The sequence below is a fragment of the Hylobates moloch genome, unplaced genomic scaffold, assembly GCF_009828535.3.
Source record: "Hylobates moloch isolate HMO894 unplaced genomic scaffold, HMol_V3 SCAFFOLD_23, whole genome shotgun sequence".
Classification (NCBI taxonomy): domain Eukaryota; kingdom Metazoa; phylum Chordata; class Mammalia; order Primates; family Hylobatidae; genus Hylobates; species Hylobates moloch.
The window spans coordinates 29,032,237-29,051,729 of record NW_026652298.1 but is presented as its reverse complement, the minus strand read 5'-3'; positions in this window follow the sequence as shown (position 1 = coordinate 29,051,729).

The window sequence follows — 19,493 nt, the reverse complement described above, 5'->3', positions numbered from 1 at the left end:
TCTGCCTTGGGCTCCGCCTGGCCTCCCCATCTAACTCTTCCCAGTTTTTTGTGTAAATGGAGCATATTTTATGTGCGAATATTTTAGTACCTGTATGTTCTGCAAGTAAACCTGTGTTAATACTTGTCAACTGCAGAGTTTATGATACGAATAATTCTTCCTACAATGAAGAAAAAAACACATTTGTTTGTTTTCTAAGAATGTTTATTTGTAAACATATGTATTCACTATATTAATATGAATTTCTTACCTGGCAATAAAACTGATTATATGTGAGGCTGTTGGGGTTGTCATGTATCTTTCTAGAACCCTGCATCGTAATTTGTGTTTTCACCAGGGAACACCAATATTAGCATAGAGAATGAGGTCTTTAATACTCAGAATATATGGGAAGTTGTTTCTGGCAAAGGCAATTTCTAGTTAACAGCAACTTATACACATTTTCCAGGAGACTTTGTGTTTGAAGCCTTTTTGGTAAGTTTGTGTCACATCTCCTAGTTCACATCCTTTTGCCTTTAGAAATCTATTATTGCTAGGTTTCCTCATCATAACTAAATTTATCCTTAATGGTCAAGAATCTTGCTGCGATTTGAACTTTAGTTTTGAACACTGATCAGGGTCATAGAAGACAGAAATATTGAAAAGATGGAAGATTGGATTCTTCCCCTATTTATTAAATTGTATTTCCTGTCTGGCCTCTGGTAGTATAGAGTTTGAAATTTTCAGGTAGAAATCTGTCTGACTATGGTTCCTCCAGAAAGAGGCTCTGAGATGAGGATGTGAGAAATGAAGAGAATACTGGGAGGGGGTGGGAGGTTCGATAAGGAAGGGAAAGCAGCCAAGAAGAGTACGATATAATGCCAGGTACCACTATGCATAGCTGGGGTTTCATGCTGCAGGGAAACTTTGGGAGATGGTGTTGAACACACACACAGAATCATCCTGCCCAAGTAACATGGAGCTTGGGTGTTTACGTGCCCATGGCCATCAGACATTGTTTCCAAGTTGCTTTCAGGGATGCTAATGTTCAGACATTCCTAGGCTGTCATGTGCAAAGGCAGAAGGATATTCATGGTGTCAAGAATCCCTAGGCAGCCTGGCGCGGTGGCTCACGACTGTAATTCCAGCACTTTGGGAGGCCAAGGCGGGCGGATCACCTGAGGTCAGGACCGACCGGCCTGGCCAACATGGAGAAACCCCATCTCTACTAAAAATACAAAATTAGCTGGGCATGGTGGTGCATGCCTGTACTCCCAGCTACTCGGGAGGCTGAGGCAGGAGAATCGCTTTAACCTGGGAGGTGGAGGTTGTGGTGAGCCGAGATCACACCATTGCATTCCAGCCTGGGCAACAAGAGCAAAACTCCATCTCAAAAAAAAAAAAAAAAAAAAAAAAAAAATCCTTAGGCACCTACTGGTGATTATAAGTCCCAAAGACCCTATGGATGTGGGCAGGAACTCACAGTGGCTGCCCAAAGCCAGAGATCTGGGGTCCCTGGGGAATGAAACTTACATGCTCTGGATGCTTAGAGACGTTGTCAATGTCAAGCAAAGGGGAGATTTGCAGTCAGGGTCAGGATCTTTACTCTGGGATTTGGAGACCTTTCCTTGGCCACAGGGTCACTTGGCATCACCCAGAGCAGATCCCCTGGGCTGTCTTTGGGGCACAGTTCTGGTTATCAGAGAAGTCTGGAACACAGAGGATGCTCTTTCAGCACTTGGAAACTGTTGATGGCTAGAGTCACTCACATCAGAGCCCCATGAATGTAGTCATAGAACAGAGAAGTACACCTCTGTGAGGAGAGCCACACTATTCCTCTAGTGAGCCACCTGGTGGATTATCACTCATAGACAACAACAACAACAACAACAACAATAATCATAGCAAGATTATTTGCGGAGCCACACACTGTTAAAGAACTTCTATGCATTGCCACATTTGGTTCTCACTGCAAAAGGTAGGTACTATTATGCTTTGGAGATGCTGTTTAGAGATTTGTCTAAACTGTGAGTAATGTTCCTAAAGCAATTCAACTAGTAAGTGGTAGAACTGGGATTTGAACTCCAGAGCTCATGCTTTAATGGCTCTGTCAATAGTTCTCACTTGGATTCGCATGTGAATCAGTGGGGCAGCTTGATAAAAATGCCTATTCCCAAGCTCACTCAGAGAGCTTCAGATGAGGTAGCTCTGAGGAGTTGGGGCCCAGGGTCCAATGTTTGTAACAAGCTCCCTGTCATAGCACTACAGTGGCTCCTAGACCCTATGATGAGAAGGCTTGCACTGTGCCACATTACATCATCATCCAACATCTGTGGGATCATCCCAAGGACCTCGAGATGCAGAAGAAATTGGAGTGGACCTGTGTGCTTCCAGAGAGAGGAACTCTCATTATCCAGCTTCATGTCTGATATTGAAAGGTTGTGTCCTATAATGAAGAGAAGACTGACTCCAGGAGACTTGGTTGGTGGTATTGATTCCAACGCCAATTTGCCACATGCCTTGAAATTATCCTTTCCTGCAACTCCATGTCTTTATCTTCCTTCAGAAGGAGGAGGTTGCAGTTGACAATCTTCAACCCTGCTCTCTGATTGGACTGAGTGTTCTTCTTCCTGATCACCATGAAATGGGTATCACCAATAGAATTGAGTCTCTTACCACTTTCAAAGGTTTGCTCCTGGATGACTGGGATCTTAGTGTGTATAATAATAACATTATAGTAATGGATTCTGAGGATTGAGCACTTGCCAGGTACTCGGTGTAGACCCAGAAAATCTGAGACAAGTCTGTTAATTTAGAAATATTATTTTGCCGGCCAGGCACGGTGGCTCACGCCTGTAATCTCAGCACTTTGGGAAGCCGAGGAGGACAGATCACGAGGTCAGGAGTTTGAGACCAGCCTGGCCAACATGATGAAACCCCATCTCTACTAAAAATACAAAAATTAGCTGGTGTGGTGGCACGTGACTGTAGTCCCAGCTACTCGGGAGGCTGAGGCAGGAGAATGGCGTGAACCTGGGAGGCAGAGTTTGCAGTGAGCCGAGATTGCGCCACTGCACTCCAACCCCAGGCAACAGTGTGAGACTCCGTCTCAAAAAAAAAAAAAAAAAGAAAGAAAGAAAGTTTATTTTGCTAAGGTTGAGGACACGTGCCCGTGACACAGCCTCAGGAAGTCCTGATGACATGTGCCCAGGGTGGTTGGGGTGCAGCTTGGTTTTATACATTTTAGGGAGACATGAGACATCAATCAAGTACATTTAAGAAATATATTGGTTTGGTCCAGAAAGGCAGGACAACTCAAAGTTGGGGGGCTTCCAGGCTATACGTAAATTTAAACATTTTCTGGTTGACAATTGGTTGAGTTTGTCTAAAGACCTGGGATCAATAGAAAGGAATGTTTGGGTTGATGTAAGAGGTAGTGGAGTCCAAAGTTTTATCATGAAGATGAAGCTTTTACCTAGCAGGCTTCAGAGAGAACAGGCTCTAAAATGTTTCTTATCAGACTTAAAGCCTGTGTTGATGTTAATGTTGGACAGGTATGAAGAGGTATGTCCGACCCCCACTTCTCCCATCATGGCCTGAACCAGTCTTTCAGGGGCCTTGGAATTTTATTTTTGGTTTTCAATAGGGTTGTTTTTTTTTTTTTTTTGAGATGAAGTCTTGCTCTGTCGCCAGGCTGGAGTGCAGTGGTGCAATCTTGGCTCACTGCAACCTCTGCCTCCCAGGTTCATGTGATTCTCCTGAGTCAGCCTCCCTAGTAGCTGGGACTACAGGCACATACCACCACACCTGGCTAATTTTTTGTCTTTTAGTAGAGGCAGGGTTTCACCATGTTGGCCAGGATGGCCTCGATCTCCTGACCTTGTGATCCTCCCGCTTTGGCCTCCCAAAGTGCTGGGATTACAGGCCTGAGCCACCATGGCTTTCTGATGCTCTAACAGCCATGGGCTACTATGAATATTCTTAATGTTCTTAGGCCATGGATCCTTTCAATTATCTGGTGAATGCCTATGGATTCCCTTTTCAGAATAATGACTTTAAATGCATAAAACAAAATACATAGAATTACAAAAAAAATCCATTATCTCGATATATACTCATGAAAATATTTTTAAAAACTCACATCTGTGATACGGTAATACAGTTGGCCCTTGAACAACACTGCTTTGAACTGCATGGGTACACTTATGCGTGAATTTTCTTCCACCTCTGCCACCCCTGAGACAGCAAGACCAAGCCCTTCTCTTCCTCAGCCTACTCAACGTGAAGATGACAAGGATGAAGACCTCTATGATGATCCACTTCCACTTAATAAATAGTAAATATGTTTTCTCTTCCTTATGATTTTTTAAATAACATTTTCTTTTCTCTAGCTTACTTTATCTTAAGAACACAGTGTTATATATTTATATACATATATACATAAAATACACATAACATACTAAATATGTGTTAATCAATTGATTATGTTATCAGTAAGGCTTCTGGTCAAAGTGGACTATTAGTAATTTAGTACTGGGGGAGTCAAAAGCTGTATGAAGTCTCCGACTACATGGAGTTTGTCGACCTCTAACCCCTGCATTGTTCTAGGGTCAGCTGTGTATGTGCTTTTCAACTAATGCAATAAATAACATGAGGTTTCAAAGTATTGATGAGCACAAACAATTCTTTGAGCTATCTGCTACATAGGCAATGTGATACGACAATATCTGCGATTCTACTGTTGACAAAGTCCCAGGTCACTGCTAATATTATAGGTGGTTCTTTGCCTACACTTCTTTACTTACTTTTGAGGCAGGGTCTCACTCTGTTGCCCAGGCTGGAGTGCAGTGGAGCAATCACAGCTCACTGCAGCTTTGACCTCTGGGGCTCCAGCAATCCTCCCACCTCAGCCTCTCAAGTAGCTGGGACTACAGGTACGTGCCACCATGCCCAGCTAATTTTCTGTATTTTTTGTAGAGATGGGCATTCACCATGTTGCCCAGGTTGGTTTTGAACTCCTGGGCTCAAGCAATCTGCCCACCTCAGTCTCCCAACGTGCTGGGATTACAGGCATGAGCCTCTGTGCCCTGCCTTATTGCCCACATTTTATAATTGAAGGACATGCTAAATTTCAACTAGAGGCCAGTGAAAGTAAAGACATTATGTATTTTCTCCCACCTACTTTCATAAACCCACTGAATTCTACCCACAAATTCCTCTGCAGATGTGTTGGTCCCAGGTGAAGCACTGTGTACGAGTGAGACTTAGAGCTACTTACCTATTCTCTTCATGCTTCTATCTTTTTAAAATAGGGATAACAATAGTATCTCTATCATTGGCTGTTATGAGAGATAAAATAATAGATAAAAAGACAGTAGCTTAATGCTTAACACCTAGTAAACACTTCAGCATTAGCTTTTGTTATTAGAATTATTCTTTCAGATGATTCCTATAACCTTACAAAATTGTGTTTTATTTTTCCGCACTCATAGAAGAAGAAACAGGCTTAAAGAGGTAAAAATTGCACAAAGTAACACAGGAAGTCAGTGGCAGAGCTGATTGAAACCTGGTTCTCTCTGATTCAACCTCAAGCTCTGGACCATCGTGGGTGCTGTGTCATTTTTTGAAACTGATAGTATTAAATGTCCTCACTTCTCCCTGGAATGAGGCTAGACCAACACTGGAATAGATTACTATGGATGTCCCCATTTCTTTACCCCTCCCAGAGGAGAAAGACAAATGTCCAAGGTTCAGGAAGCTCTTGTCTGGCGCCTATTTATTTAAGGGCTTATTGGAGACAGTTAATACCAATGTCCTCCCTTCAACACAAGCTCTCTCCAACTTAGTACTTAGAAGATCACAATTGCAAACCTCACTGTCCCAGAAATTGTCAGATTCTAGTTTTTTATTAAAAAAAAAATCCATCCTGTTAGGAATATATTCACCACATAAAACCAAAATAAGTCTTTGATAGGGCTTGGCTGTGTCCCCACCCAAATCTCATCTTGAATTGTAGCTCCCCTAATTCCCACGTGTTGTGGGAGGTACCCGGGGGGAGGTAATTGAATCATGGGGGTGGTTTTCCCCATACTGTTTTCATGGCAGTGAATAAGTCTCTCGAGATCTGATGGTTTTATAAGGGGAAACCCCTTTTGCTTGGCTCCAATTCTTCTCCATGCTTCCCCATGTAAGATGTGCCTTTCGCCTTCTACCATGATTATGAGGTCTCCCGAGCCACGTGGAACTGAGTCCATTAAACCTATTTCTCTTTATAAATTTCCTAGTCTAAGGTATGTCTTTATCAGCAGTGTGAGATCAGACTAAAACAGTCTCTCTCATACATTCAGTCTCAGCCTTGAAAGATAATAATCATCATAATGCTAATAGCAACAACTTCTTTTATTACCAATTACTGAACATTTTTTGCGTATCAGGCACTGGGTTAGGCACTGTAAATGCTTCATTCTTCTCTTCTTGCTGGGGCTCTGAGCCTCAGTCAGCTTGAGTCTCTAAATGGTTTTGTGAAGCAGTAACTTCCTTTACCACCACTTCCACCACCAATTGGACTTTATGTGAGTTAGGAATAATCTTCTATTATTATCAGTGTGTTAAGCACTGAGATTTCAGGGTTTATCTGTTAGAGTAGCTAGAATTTCCTTAACAAATACAAAAGATAAAGCACTTAGAAATGTATCTGACTATTTAAAAAAAAAAAGTTATCTGTTGCCATCATCAACATTATCATCATTGTAGCAGTCTGTTTTCACACTGCTATAAAGAACTACCCTAGACTGGATAATTTGTTATGAAAGATATATAATAAATATATAATATTTATATATTAAATATAATAAATATAATAAAAATAATAATTTGTTATTAATTGACTCACAGTTCCACATGGCTGGGAGGCCTCAGGAAACTAACAATCATGGCGGAAGGGGAAGGGGAAGCAAGGACCTTCTTCACATGGTGGCAGGAGACAGAGAGCAAGCAAAGAGGAAATGCCACACTTGTAAACCATCAGATCTCTTGAGAACTGACTCACTATCATGAGAACAGCATGGGGGAACTGCCCCCACGATCTAATCACCTCCCACCAGTTTCCTTCCATGAAGGGATTACAATGAGAGATGAGATTTGGGTGGGGACACAGAGTGAAACCATATCAATCATCTTAATTAAACTTCTACTCTATGCTAGGGCCTTTACATACCTTATCTTTAATCCTCGCAGTAACCCTGAAAGGGTTCATAACTCCATTTTAAAGATAAGGGAACTGAGAGGTTAAATGTCTTACTCAAGGTCACAGAGCAAGGGCTGGAGCGAGAATCTAAACCTGGAGTTTTCTGGTTCCACAATTTCTAGCACCCCATTTAACCCTCTCAAAGTTGCTGGTACTATCTGGATCCAGTTACTGTGGTTAAATAAATAAATAAATAAATAAAAATACCTTTGTAGAAGAAAAATGTCTTCATTGTCAGCTTGGCATCTCACTTATTTTCTTGTCAGATTCCAAATCCTAACTCGTGCTGTGTTATACAGTTCAAAGAAAGCATTTCACATCAAGAAATGTCATGGTTGCTTGAAATAATTTTGTCACATCCTCTTGAATTTTTCCTTTTTGCAAGTTCAGAGGTTTCAGTTAGATTCACATCTTATGATGCCTCTTTTTAAAACATTGTAAAAGGGCAACTCGTTTTTAAAAATCTCAACATCCAAATAGAACACTTCGTTGTTTTCATCTTAAAAGGTAAAAAATGGGAAGACTCTAAAGAGGCAATTTACAATGTTCGGGTGCCTTATTTTCTGGTAATTTGAAGCTGTTTTTGACACTGTAATTTGTTTTTGAATTTTGCTGTCCATGTATCAAAGGCAGTTGAGCTGAATGTACTGGAATTCTACAAGTTAGGTGTCTGTTGAATTCCCAGATCCAGGATACCAAAAGTCAGCACCATGTAGGTCTTAAAGCCTTTCTCTTGGGTCTTATTAGTTGCCATGAGAATTTTCCTCATGGGGGTTTGATTCTTTCTCATGTGGAGTCAACGTTAGACTTTTGGACAAAATTTAGATAACACTGTTGAGTGCTTGGTTCTGCTCAAAAAATCTCATTTTGTAATTTATTCAACAAATACAGAGCATCTACGATGTGCCAGCCATGGTGCTGGGCCTTGAGGGTGCAAGAATCCCTTTACTGTCACCCTTCTCTCTCCCCCTTCTCCAAAACATAAAAATTAAGAAGGTAGAAGATGAGCAATAGAAAGCAAGCCCTGTAAAGAAATAGAGAGGCACTACAGGTAGAGAGAAGCCTTGGTGTCGGATAACCCTGGATTTGAGTCCTCTCTACAACTTCTAGTTATGTGACGTTGGGGAAGCTACTGAGGTTTTCAGAGCCTAGTTTTCCTCATCTGTAGAGCAAGCCCAGTCATACCAACCTTGTGTTGTTTGAACAGTTGAGATAAGATATGTAAAACATTTACTCATGGTGGATGCTCAACAGACTTGGGGTGTTATTAATCGGAAGCATTTACTTATCGACTCCCACCCATTAGGAACCAGGCTAATGTGATACCTTGGTTTTTCCATTTTGTTTTTGTTGGGGTCCCCAGAAAGAGATCCTGAGACAGGAATTCATATGCAAGGAAGGAAGGAATTTCGGAAGAAACTGGTAAGGAGATGGCAGAAGTTAGGTAGAAGGAGAAGGACCCAAACAAGGATATACTTTTAGGCAACCCCACAGAGAGGGTACATCTTATGTGCATTACTCTTTAGAATTTGTATCAACCCCAAGCAAGGGAGCAGGGCTTTCATTCTTATGTGCCTGCCAGTCATTCATCAAAGAGATGGAAACTTCTAGCTACTCTGGCTCATTGCATGTTAAGGGAAAAGTTCTCAAAGAGTCTCAGGTGCTGGTGGTTGGAACTAAAGACATACAGAATCTGGAAAAGAGGTGCATGGAAATAAGAAAAAGGATGTGAGGACGTCTAGGTGAAGCACCATGTTGGTTATACTTCCCTTTTCTGACTTCTCAGAGACATTAGCCCTGGTCCAACTGGTCCCAGTAAGGAAGATGAGTTTTCCTTGGTTCATAAAAGCAGGACGTTTGGAGAATTTACCTGCCAAAAATATGGGGAATGGCTTTGGGGTCAGCCTCGTTGAAGATAAAATCTCAGCCTAACTTTTTATAGCCCATGTCACTTTGGGCAATCAATTTAGCCTCCTTGACCTAGATTTTCTTACATATAAAATAGGAATAATAATGCGCTTTCTGTAGATTTGTTGTAGGTTGAGATGACTTTATATTCCCTGACTTATATGACAAATATATGCTGAGCATCTACTATATGTCAAACAGGGATAAGCATTGGTATACTGAGATGAATCAGGCACAGGTCCTGCCTTCCAAGACCTTGGCATCCAATGGGGGAGGCAGGCACACAAATTACAGACTCTTTTTTCTATCTTATACATTTTTTCTCTTTTTCTCTGTTTCCTTCTCTATGTTTTTTACTCAGTTGCATCTTCTCTTCTTTTTTCCTCCCCTCTTCCATCTCCTTCACTTTATCTCCACCTTTCTTTTATTATTATTTATTTTACTTCTTAGAGACGAAGTCTCACTCTGTCACCCAAGCTGGAGTGCAGTGGCATGTGGACTCACAGCAGCCTCAACCTCTGAGGTTCAAGCGATCCCCCAGCCTCAGCCTCCAAGAAACTGGGACTACAGGAACACACTACCCTGCCCAGCTAAATTTTTAAAACTTTTTGTAGAGCCAGGGTTTTGCTATGTTGCCCAGACTGGTCTTGAACTCCTAGGCTCAAGCAGTCCTTCCACCTCGGTCTCCTGAGTAACAGGGACTGCAGGTGTGTGCCACCGCACCTGGCCACATCTCTGCATTTCTATCTTGCATTCTCTGACCCTCACTACTTCCATATCTAGTCTTTATATTAACTGGAGGATATCTAATCTGCTACCCTTTCAAGTCCCTGAGTCCTGCTGCTGTTTTCCAAAGTTTCTTCTGCAAATTGCAAAGCATATAAAGTTCTGGGGAATTTAACTGTACCCAGACCCTCAGTTGTGACAGAAGGAGACTTGGAGATAGGAAAAAACCATCTAGAGCTTTACTTAAAGCTTAGGAGTGGAGGAGTGGGGGCAGGAGGTACAATTAGCAGTCCTGAGTGGACCGTCCTGAGGAATGGCAAATAGAATTTATGATTAATTGCATTGGGGGGAGAGGGTCAGAGGTGATTTTCCCTGCTATTTTGCACATGGGTAGACTCCTAAGAGCATTAGGATAGGAGCCAGAAATTCTTCGTTTTAATTCTAGCTCTGAAACTAGCTGTATCATCTTGGACGTTGATTTCCTCATCCATATGATATAGAGGTTGCATTCAGTTATTTTTTAGGACTCCTCTGACGCTCTTGGTCAGGAACTCTGCCTTCATACATTTCTTATCGCCCCAACCCCATTGTGTCTTACTCTGAGAATGGCACCCACCAGGTGCTTATATATATGTAACAACAATAGACTTATTTTCTGTATTCCAGGATTCTGGGGATGATTAGCTTTGGGTTTGAGAAAGATCTATGTTTGGGGCCCTGGAAGCAGACTCTGTTGGCTGGAATCCATTCAGCCATTTTACTGTGAAGTCCAGGGCAGCTGCTGCAGATGGCGAGGCAAACCCTAATGGCTTGTATAACGTGGTACTTCTCAGACTTGACCACCGTGATTCAGAGGCTCTGTGGGCTCAGGAATTTGCATTTTAAGAAACACTTTGGGGATTCTGATGCAAGTAGTTAGTGGACTACTGTTGAGAATCAATTCTAGAAACCTGAGCTTAGTGCTGCCACCAATACTCTGTGTGACCCTTACCTAGTAGTGTAAGGTTTTGAACACATTTCTTCACCTGCACAATAGGGCTCTTCACCCCCACCCCGTCTTCCTGCAGGATTTCTGTGAGGAACAGATAAAACAGCAGATGGAAAAGCTCTAAGAGGCTCCACAAGAATCAAAGATGGCGGCCTTTGCATGTGAAGATGCACCATCCCCAAGCTTCCTTCTCTCCATACTCAGAAGAAAAGAGATTGCAGGTAGATAATATTCCAGGGGATACTTCAGCCCCTCACCCCATCTCCTATATTTGATACTTCTTGATCCCCTCTTCACCTGTTTTTGACTAACTTTTTTTACTCCAGTCATTGCCATGACAACCAGCTATGCAGGTGTACCCAGTTAGCACCTGGCCTAGGTATGCTTTAAAGCTCTTGCTTTCTGACTCAGTGCCTTGTGTCCTCAGCATGTGCAAACCTGGAAGTGTGAGAGGGTTAACACACCACGGCCCAAACTTTGACTAATGGTTGTGGGAAGAGGGGGATTGGAGATTAGTGGTGCATATTTCCCTCTCCATCTCTTAGATAGACAATTCTAAGTGATTTCTTCCAGCTCCTCAGAGGGTCCTAGTGGGTTGGAACCCACTTGCCCATATGGTGGTTACCAGGTCCATAAAGTACCTTGAGGTTGGCTTTTCATCCTTCCTGTTTCATTCTTCCAAGCCCCTCCTCCTTTTCTTTAGGATACTTTCCAAAATAAATGCCTGCAGACAGCACCTTGCTCAAGTTCTGGTTTAGAGGGCAAACCAGGCTGACACAAAGGGGGCTTTGTTGATGAACCAGCCTGGATCTCCAGTAGTAATTCCAGGTCTAGGATTGTCATCCAACAATTGACTATTTACTTAGAAGCAGAGTGAGGGCAGGTAACAGGAAATGTAACCTGTCCACTTCCTACTTGACCAGCAAGAACTGAGTTCAAATCCCAGCCTTGTGCCCTAGGACCAGGTACAATGTAGGTAAAGAATTCTGCAACAATGCCTGGTACATAGCAAGTTCCCTTAAGACAATTACAACGTTCTTTCTTCAGTTCCCTCCTTTTCACTCCACATAAAGTCAAAGTCCTTAAAACAAGCCAAAAAGTCCTTCCAACTCCCTCTCTGCCTTCCTGTCGTACTACTCACCCCTTCACTCACTCTGCTCCAGCCCCTACTGGCCTCCTTGCTGTTCCTCAAATGCCCCAAGAATGTGCTCACCTACAGCGCTTTGTCCGTTAACTGGGACAATGTCATCTCCCTCCTCCAGGGGACATTTGACAATAAATGGACACATTTTTGGTTGTCATAACTTGGGAGATAGGTTGCTACTGGCATCTAGTGCGTAGAGGCCAAGGATGCTGCTAAATATCCTACAAGGCATAGGACAGCTCTCCTCCTCCGAAGACAGAAAATTCTCTGTTCCCAAATGTTAGTAGTGCTGAGGATGAGAAACCCCAAGGACCCTTCTTCATGCTGCAGTCTTCCTCCCCTGGTTTACCCCACATCTGTTGGGTCTTTGATTATATTTCACCTTCTCAGTGAGGCCTGATGCCCTGTTGATAATGAACCTTGCGCTGCTCATGTCTCCTGGCCTGTCTTAACCTTCTCTATTATTTTCTTATTGCATTCAGCCCTTTCTACCATATTATATAATTGATCTACTTATGTTTACTCTTATTGTCTGTCTCTTCTCACTGGGACGGAAGCTCCATGATGGTAGAAATCTTTGATTGCTGCCCATATCCCCTCCGCCTACCTACCACAGTACCTGGAACATAGTAGGCATTCAATAAATATTTGTTGAATGAATGAATGAATGAAAGGAAATACAGTTGACCCTTAGACAACATGGGTTTGAACTGTGCAGGTCCACTTATCCTTGGATTTTCTTCTGCCTCTACCACCCCTGAAATAGCAAGACCAACTCCTCTTCTCACCCCTCTTCTTTAGCCTCCTCAACATGAAGACGATGAGGATAAGGTAAAAAAGAAGCAAAGACCTTCATGATGATCCACTTCCACTTAATAAATAGGAAATATATTTTCTCTTTCTCGTGATTTTCTTAATAATAACATTTTATTTTCTCTAGCTTACTTTATTATAAGAATACAGTATGTAATACGTATAACATGCAAAATGTGTGTTACTTGACTGTTTTATTATCCGTAGGATTTCTGGTCAATAATAGGCTATTACTAGTTAAATTTTGGAGTAGTCGAAAGTTATATGCAGATTTTTGATTGTGTGGGGGTAGGAGTTGTTCAAAAGTCAACTGTATTGTGAGGCTGAGGTTTGAGGTGCATCTCTTCTACTATCATGCCAATGTCATCAATGCTTATGGGAACACCTATCCAAAGGTACAAGGGAGATGGCAGTGTGTGGTAGTCTGTTCTCCACTGCTAATAAAGACATGCCCAAGGCTGGGTAATTTATATAAGAAGAGGTTTAATGGACTTACAGTTCCACGTGGCTGGGGAGACCTCACAATCATGGTAGAAGGTAAAAAAGAAGCAAAGTCGAATCTTGCATGGTGGCAGGCAAGAGAGCTTGTGCAGGGGAACTCCCATTTATAACACCATCAGATCTCGTGAGACTTATTCACTATGGCAAAAATAGTATGGGGGAAACCACCACCATGATTCAATTATCTCCCACAAGGTCCCTCCCACAACACATGAGAATTATGGGAGCTACAATTCAAGATGAGATTTGCGTGGGGACACAGCCAAACCATATCAGAAATATATCCACTTGGGCATTAATTACCCATGGACAAGAGTATTATGAAACGTCCCCATAAGGTCAAAAGGTGACACATTTCATCCAATTTATTTTAACATTCACCAAGATTAGGAAGAGAAAAATAAGACATTACTGAAAGTTACTTTTTTTTTTCACTTTTTAAAAATCCTTCCACTTCCTGTTTTCTTCAGGGAGACTGAAAAGTGTGTTCTCAAACATTTCTCATTATCAGAACTTAACAAGAATTCTAATTAGGGATACTGCACACTTCAGTGGTAGTTTTCAAAATGGAGCTCTGGCTTCATCTTTGTCAGGCTGCCAGTCTTTTCTATCCTCGCCAAAGATGCCCTCTATAATAATAATACTAATAATTACCATTTATTGAAAGTCTACTATGTGCCAGGCAATTTGCATACATTAGCAGTTGTCTTCACACAAATCATATGAGCTGGGAACTATTAACCCTAATTTTAGATGAAGTGATTTGCCCAAAGCCAAGCAGCTAGAAATTGGCAGAACTGGGATTCAAACTCAAGTCTATCATCTGGTCCAAAACTTTCCATGTCCAGCCTTCACAGATTTAGGGGAGAGAGAAGATAAGACAACAGGACCACTTGTCACTGCTTCTGGCATGACCATCAGTTCCAGCTGGAGGGTTTGTTACGAGTTATTATGTCACCAGCCTTGGTTGCTAGGTCTCTCTGGGGACAGAGTTTAGGGAATCCCAGGAGACTCTGAGACACCCAATTAGAAAGACAATAATAGCAGACTTGAGAATAGACTGATTGCTTATTCATTATTTTTGTTATTTCTGGACTCTTCCATCCATTATACAGCGGGCTGTCAGCAATTACCATGACGTTCTTTCCAGAAAGGGGCCTCTTGGCCCCACTAATCACCTCCCCCAGAACCAAATGGAGTCTTTCAGGTGGCAAATTCTTCAGAAGCAACATCAAAATGCTGCTCTTTGGGGCTTCCCAGTGAATCCTCAGTGGACACCTTGGGGCAAAGTGAAAGCACTGGACTTCCACAGATGAAGAAACAGTCCCTTCCGGGCTTGTTAAGTGCCAGGAGCCTTGTTGAGCAGGTGTCGCCCACAGGCGACGTGGTCTTGTAATGGATCAGTAGATTAATACCAAGTAGCAGAGGATCAGGGCTGAACCTGAACTTGAGCTGTTTGAGCAGCAAGAGAGTGTCTGTTCCCCTCACCTCCCAGCAGGAGCTTCTTTCATTTTTTTTTCCTTCTTTCTGTATCATCCTCTTTTTCTTCTTTGCTCCTCTATCTAATAACACCGCAGACTTGGATACCTGACTTTAGCAGGTGGAGGACATCACTGATACCTGTTATGTGCCCTAACCTCTCACTTTCTCACACTTCCTCTTCTCTCTCTTGCTATGGTTCTACTTTTGACTGTATCTTTCTCCTTCATGCTCCTTTTCCTCTCTGTTCCTCTTCCTCTCCTTCAATTCTTTCCCTTTCTGTCTCTCTCTCTCCCTCTCTCATTCTCTTTTTGTCTAGGCATCTTTCTTCCTTTTTGTTTCACGCACTTCTCATCCTCTAAGATCTGCCTTTCTCTGAAACACATTCTCTCTGTTTGACTTTCTGTCTCTTCTCTCTTGCCCTCTATCTTTGGGACTCTGTGTCTCTTTATGTGTGTGTCTCTCTCTTCCATATACATACAAAGGATTAATTCTATCTTTAGGTCAGTTCACATTAAACCATCACCGCCGTCCTTCACTCCTACTTCTGTTGTCTAAAAAAATTACCATTCAAGTTCAGAAGGCAGAAGTGAAATCCAGATCTGGGCTGATACTGAAGCTTGTGATGTTAGGAGCTGCCTCAATTTCCTTCTTCCTCAGCTTCCACATCTAAATCTATTTCCAGTCTCTGCCAATTTCATGCTCTAAATATTTCTTGAACATTAATTCCACCTCCCAATCCTTACTACTAATTTATTCATTCAACATATTATTATATGAGCACTTGCTATACGTGGTAGGTCTAGGGAGAAGTGAAAGAAAAGAGTGAAGAAGACATGACTCCAGTCTATGGGGAAGAGAGATGATCACTATCTTTCCTCAAGTTTGCATCATTTCATGCCTGGGTTAATAGAACAAATTTTTCTCAGCTCACTCTCCATACCGCAGCCAGAATACTTAAATTTATGCTTAAATCTTTAAGATCTCTTCCCTGTAGAATAAAGAGGTGTCATATAACAACCTTCCTAATCTGTCCTGCAACCTCACCAGACTCATATTTTACTATTTTTGACCTTTTTATGTTCCAGGACAGTTAGGCAACTGGAAGTTCCCCCATACATTCACCACGCTGTTTCTACCACCTGGCCTGCCTCTTTCCTCTGCCAGGACAACTTTTCTCCTACATCTGCTTAATCTTAATAATCCTTTAAGTCACAGATCAGATTCTTTCCTACCTTCCCAGTCTCAATTAGGTGCTTCTTCTCATGGCCTGTAAATATCCATTACTGAAATTACAGCATATTGTATGTATGTATGTATGTATGTATGTATGTATTTATTTTGAAATGGAGTTTCACTCTTGTTGCCCAGGCTAGAGTGCAATAGCACCATCTCGGCTCACCGCAACCTCTGCCTCCCAGGTTCAAGTGATTGTCCTGCCTCTGTCTCCCAAGTAGCTGGGATTACAGGCACGGGCCACCATGCCCCACTAATTTTGTATTTTTAGTAGAGATGTGGTTTTCCATGTTGGTCAGGCTGGTCTCGAACTCCCAACCTCAGGTGATCCACCCACCTTGGCCTCCCAAAGTGCTGGGATTACAGGCGTGAGCCACTGCACCTGGCCGCATATTGTTTTATAATCAGGTGCTGAGGTGTCTTTCTCCCTACTAGACTGGAGGCTCTTTAAAGATTAGTTTGTCTCTGAATTCCCATTGCCTAGAACTGAGTGTAAAGTCAGGCAATTGATAACTCACACATGAATGAGTGAACAAATGAATGAGTGAGGAAATGAATGAATACTTCTTTTACTACACAGTGTTGCCTTTTGAGTATTTATATTAAGGGTTTATTGAGGACAAGAATAGTTTATGATTTGAAAGTTCTAGGGACTGAAAACCTTCCTTTGGTGAGGAATGTCTTAGACCCCTTTGAGCATCTGTTAAAATCAGTGAACCTTCCGTCAGAAAAATACACATACACACAATATGTTTGATATACTTGCAGGGGACTTATAGACTCTCTGATGTTCATCTATGCCAACCTCTATTGCCCTTGCACCCAGTGTTAAGAACTCCAACTCTAGAAATTATGTCAGAGTACAAATGACCATCCAGAGACTCTCTGCCCATTTACGAAGTTTTATAGGAGCAGAGATGAGAGTAGAATTTGTGCTTTCTCCCTGTTTTCCCTTACATTCTCTCTCAGGCAAAGAGTTTGGCCATTGGTAAGGAACCGTCCCAGGACAAGCTTTTCTTTCTAGCACTGTTGCTACTAAATGAGATACTTCATTAGAATCCTGGAGAGTGACTTGGAGATGCTGCATAGGGTAATTGAATGCAATTAAGCTGATCAAGTTGTGCCTGACTTACTTCTTATTCATTATGTGACAAGTTATTTAACCTCTGGGACTCTCCTTTCTGATCACTGAGATTGGTTTAACAATAACAAGCCCGTAAGGCATTAAGTAGCTAACATTCAAGGGAGGTGACTGGGACAATATCGGGTGTATTGTCTACGCTCATTCATACACCGTCATCATCATCACCACCATCATCAGCTCTCTTGGCCTATGTGAGGCTTTACCTTTACAATAACATCATCTTATTTTGATCACCCCCTTTTGTAAAGTAGGGGAATGTCAGCAGATATTTCCTGCAGGTGTCCACTTCTGCCAGTTTAAATACTGTGGTTCTAAGAAACACTCCAGATGTCTTTGCAGGTGTTGCCATGGCTATATGAGTGTCCATCAGGGATCATACATTTATGTAAAAGCCCTTAACATGACTTTTAGAGTGGGAAATCTCCCTCTTTTCTTAATATTTTAGGCTCCGTTCTGTGCTACTTAGAAGCTGATGAAATCTGAAATCTGCTCATTACATGCTTTTTGGAGGAAAACTCAATTTAAATACTTTATTTTTTTGATGACATAAATCTGTACTTTCCATGTTCTTTGTGAAGAACTCTGAGATTTTGCAAGCATCCTTCCCCAAATAAAAACATCATGACCAGACTTCTCAGCATGCCCTGTGTGGATGGATAGTTTTGCAAGTGGACAAAAATTTTGCATTTTCTTCATTTCAAGAGGCTGAAATTTAACTAGAAAATCTTAGCAGCCCTAAGGCCATGTAATTTAGTGTTATTGACACCTTTCAGCCATCTGCCATCCACTCTCTAATCTTAGTTTCCCTCCCCTACAACTCCATTTGGACACAGTAAAAGTTTGATTACCTAGAATAGTCAGAGTAAAGCAGATTCTAAATAAATAAATTTTCTGGTTCATTAGGGAGTCATACTGGTATAAAAAATTCTTAGACAGATCTATGTTTGGGTATGGTCACAGCCACTTGTTAATTGTGTGTCCTTTAACTTAACTTTTCAGGGTCTTCATTACTCCAGCCAAAAAAATAGTAATGAAAATGGAAACACTTCAAGGTTTCTTTGAAGACTAGAAATAAGTTTGTGAAGCATATGGTATATAACAGGTGAACAGTAAGAGTTGGTTCTCTTCTCTTCTACTTAGTCATTAATTCATTTCACAATATGTTGAATAATTACAAGGCCCCCAGCACATTCCTAGGAAATAGGGATACAATGGTCTATTAATTACCTTTCATGCTGCTGATAAAGACATACCCGAAACTGGGAACAAAAAGAGGCTTAGTTTGATTTACAGATTCTGAGGCCGGAGGAAGCCTCAGAATCATGATGGGAGGTGAAAGGCATTTCTTACATGGTGGTAGCAAGAGAAAAAATGAAGAAGAAGCAAAAGCAGAAGCCCCTGATAAACCCATCAGATTTCATGAGACTTATTCACTAGAACCAGAATAGCATGGGAAAGACTGGCCCCCATGATTCAATTACCTCCCTCTGGGTCCCTCCTGTAATACATGGGAATTCTGGGAGATACAATTCAAGTTAAGATTTATGTGGGACAAGACCATCTTGCCTGTGCCCATGAGGACTCTAGATGTAAAATACGACATTCTCTGTGACTGGGAATTTAGGGTATTTTAGGAGTCCACAGGAGAAGAATCTAGTCCAGTCAAGATCTGTAGGTTTATAGATGATAATGATAATGATCCTGATGGTGGTGGTGGTTGTGGTGGTGGTGATGGTGATGATGGTTATCATGATTTTGATGATGATGATGATGTTGACAGCACTTACATTTTGTGCCAGACACTGACATTAAGTGTCTTGACCAAGGCCACACAGCTGATAAGTATCAGGGTCCAATTCAAACTGAGGTTCTTCGTAATTCCACAGCACCCCCACCAGCTGTTTCCAAGCTCATGGAACACCAGGGTTTATTCTGAAGTTGACTAGGAATAAAATTTTGGGCATCCGAATCCTTGCAGTGCAATTACATTCACTTTACCCTTTCTTATAATCCAGACCCACTGTTTCGAAAATTTTATAACTTCAGGTAGGAAGAAGCTGGTAAATTAATGGTGGCACTTGTCTACCAAATGCCATGTGCTGAGGGTACATCATCATAAACACTTTCTGTGACCTGAAATGGATATGGGCTGGTGATCATGGTTTCATGAGCCCAAGAGGACTGTGACAAAGAAAACTGAGATAGGAGTTAATGAGACTCAAACCCATCTGTAGCCAGAATTGGATATGAGTATCCTCAGGAGTCAAAACATCTCTTGCATTAAGTTCTGTGGCTGAGGATGTCAGTAGGCAAGATTCTGCTGGCAGGT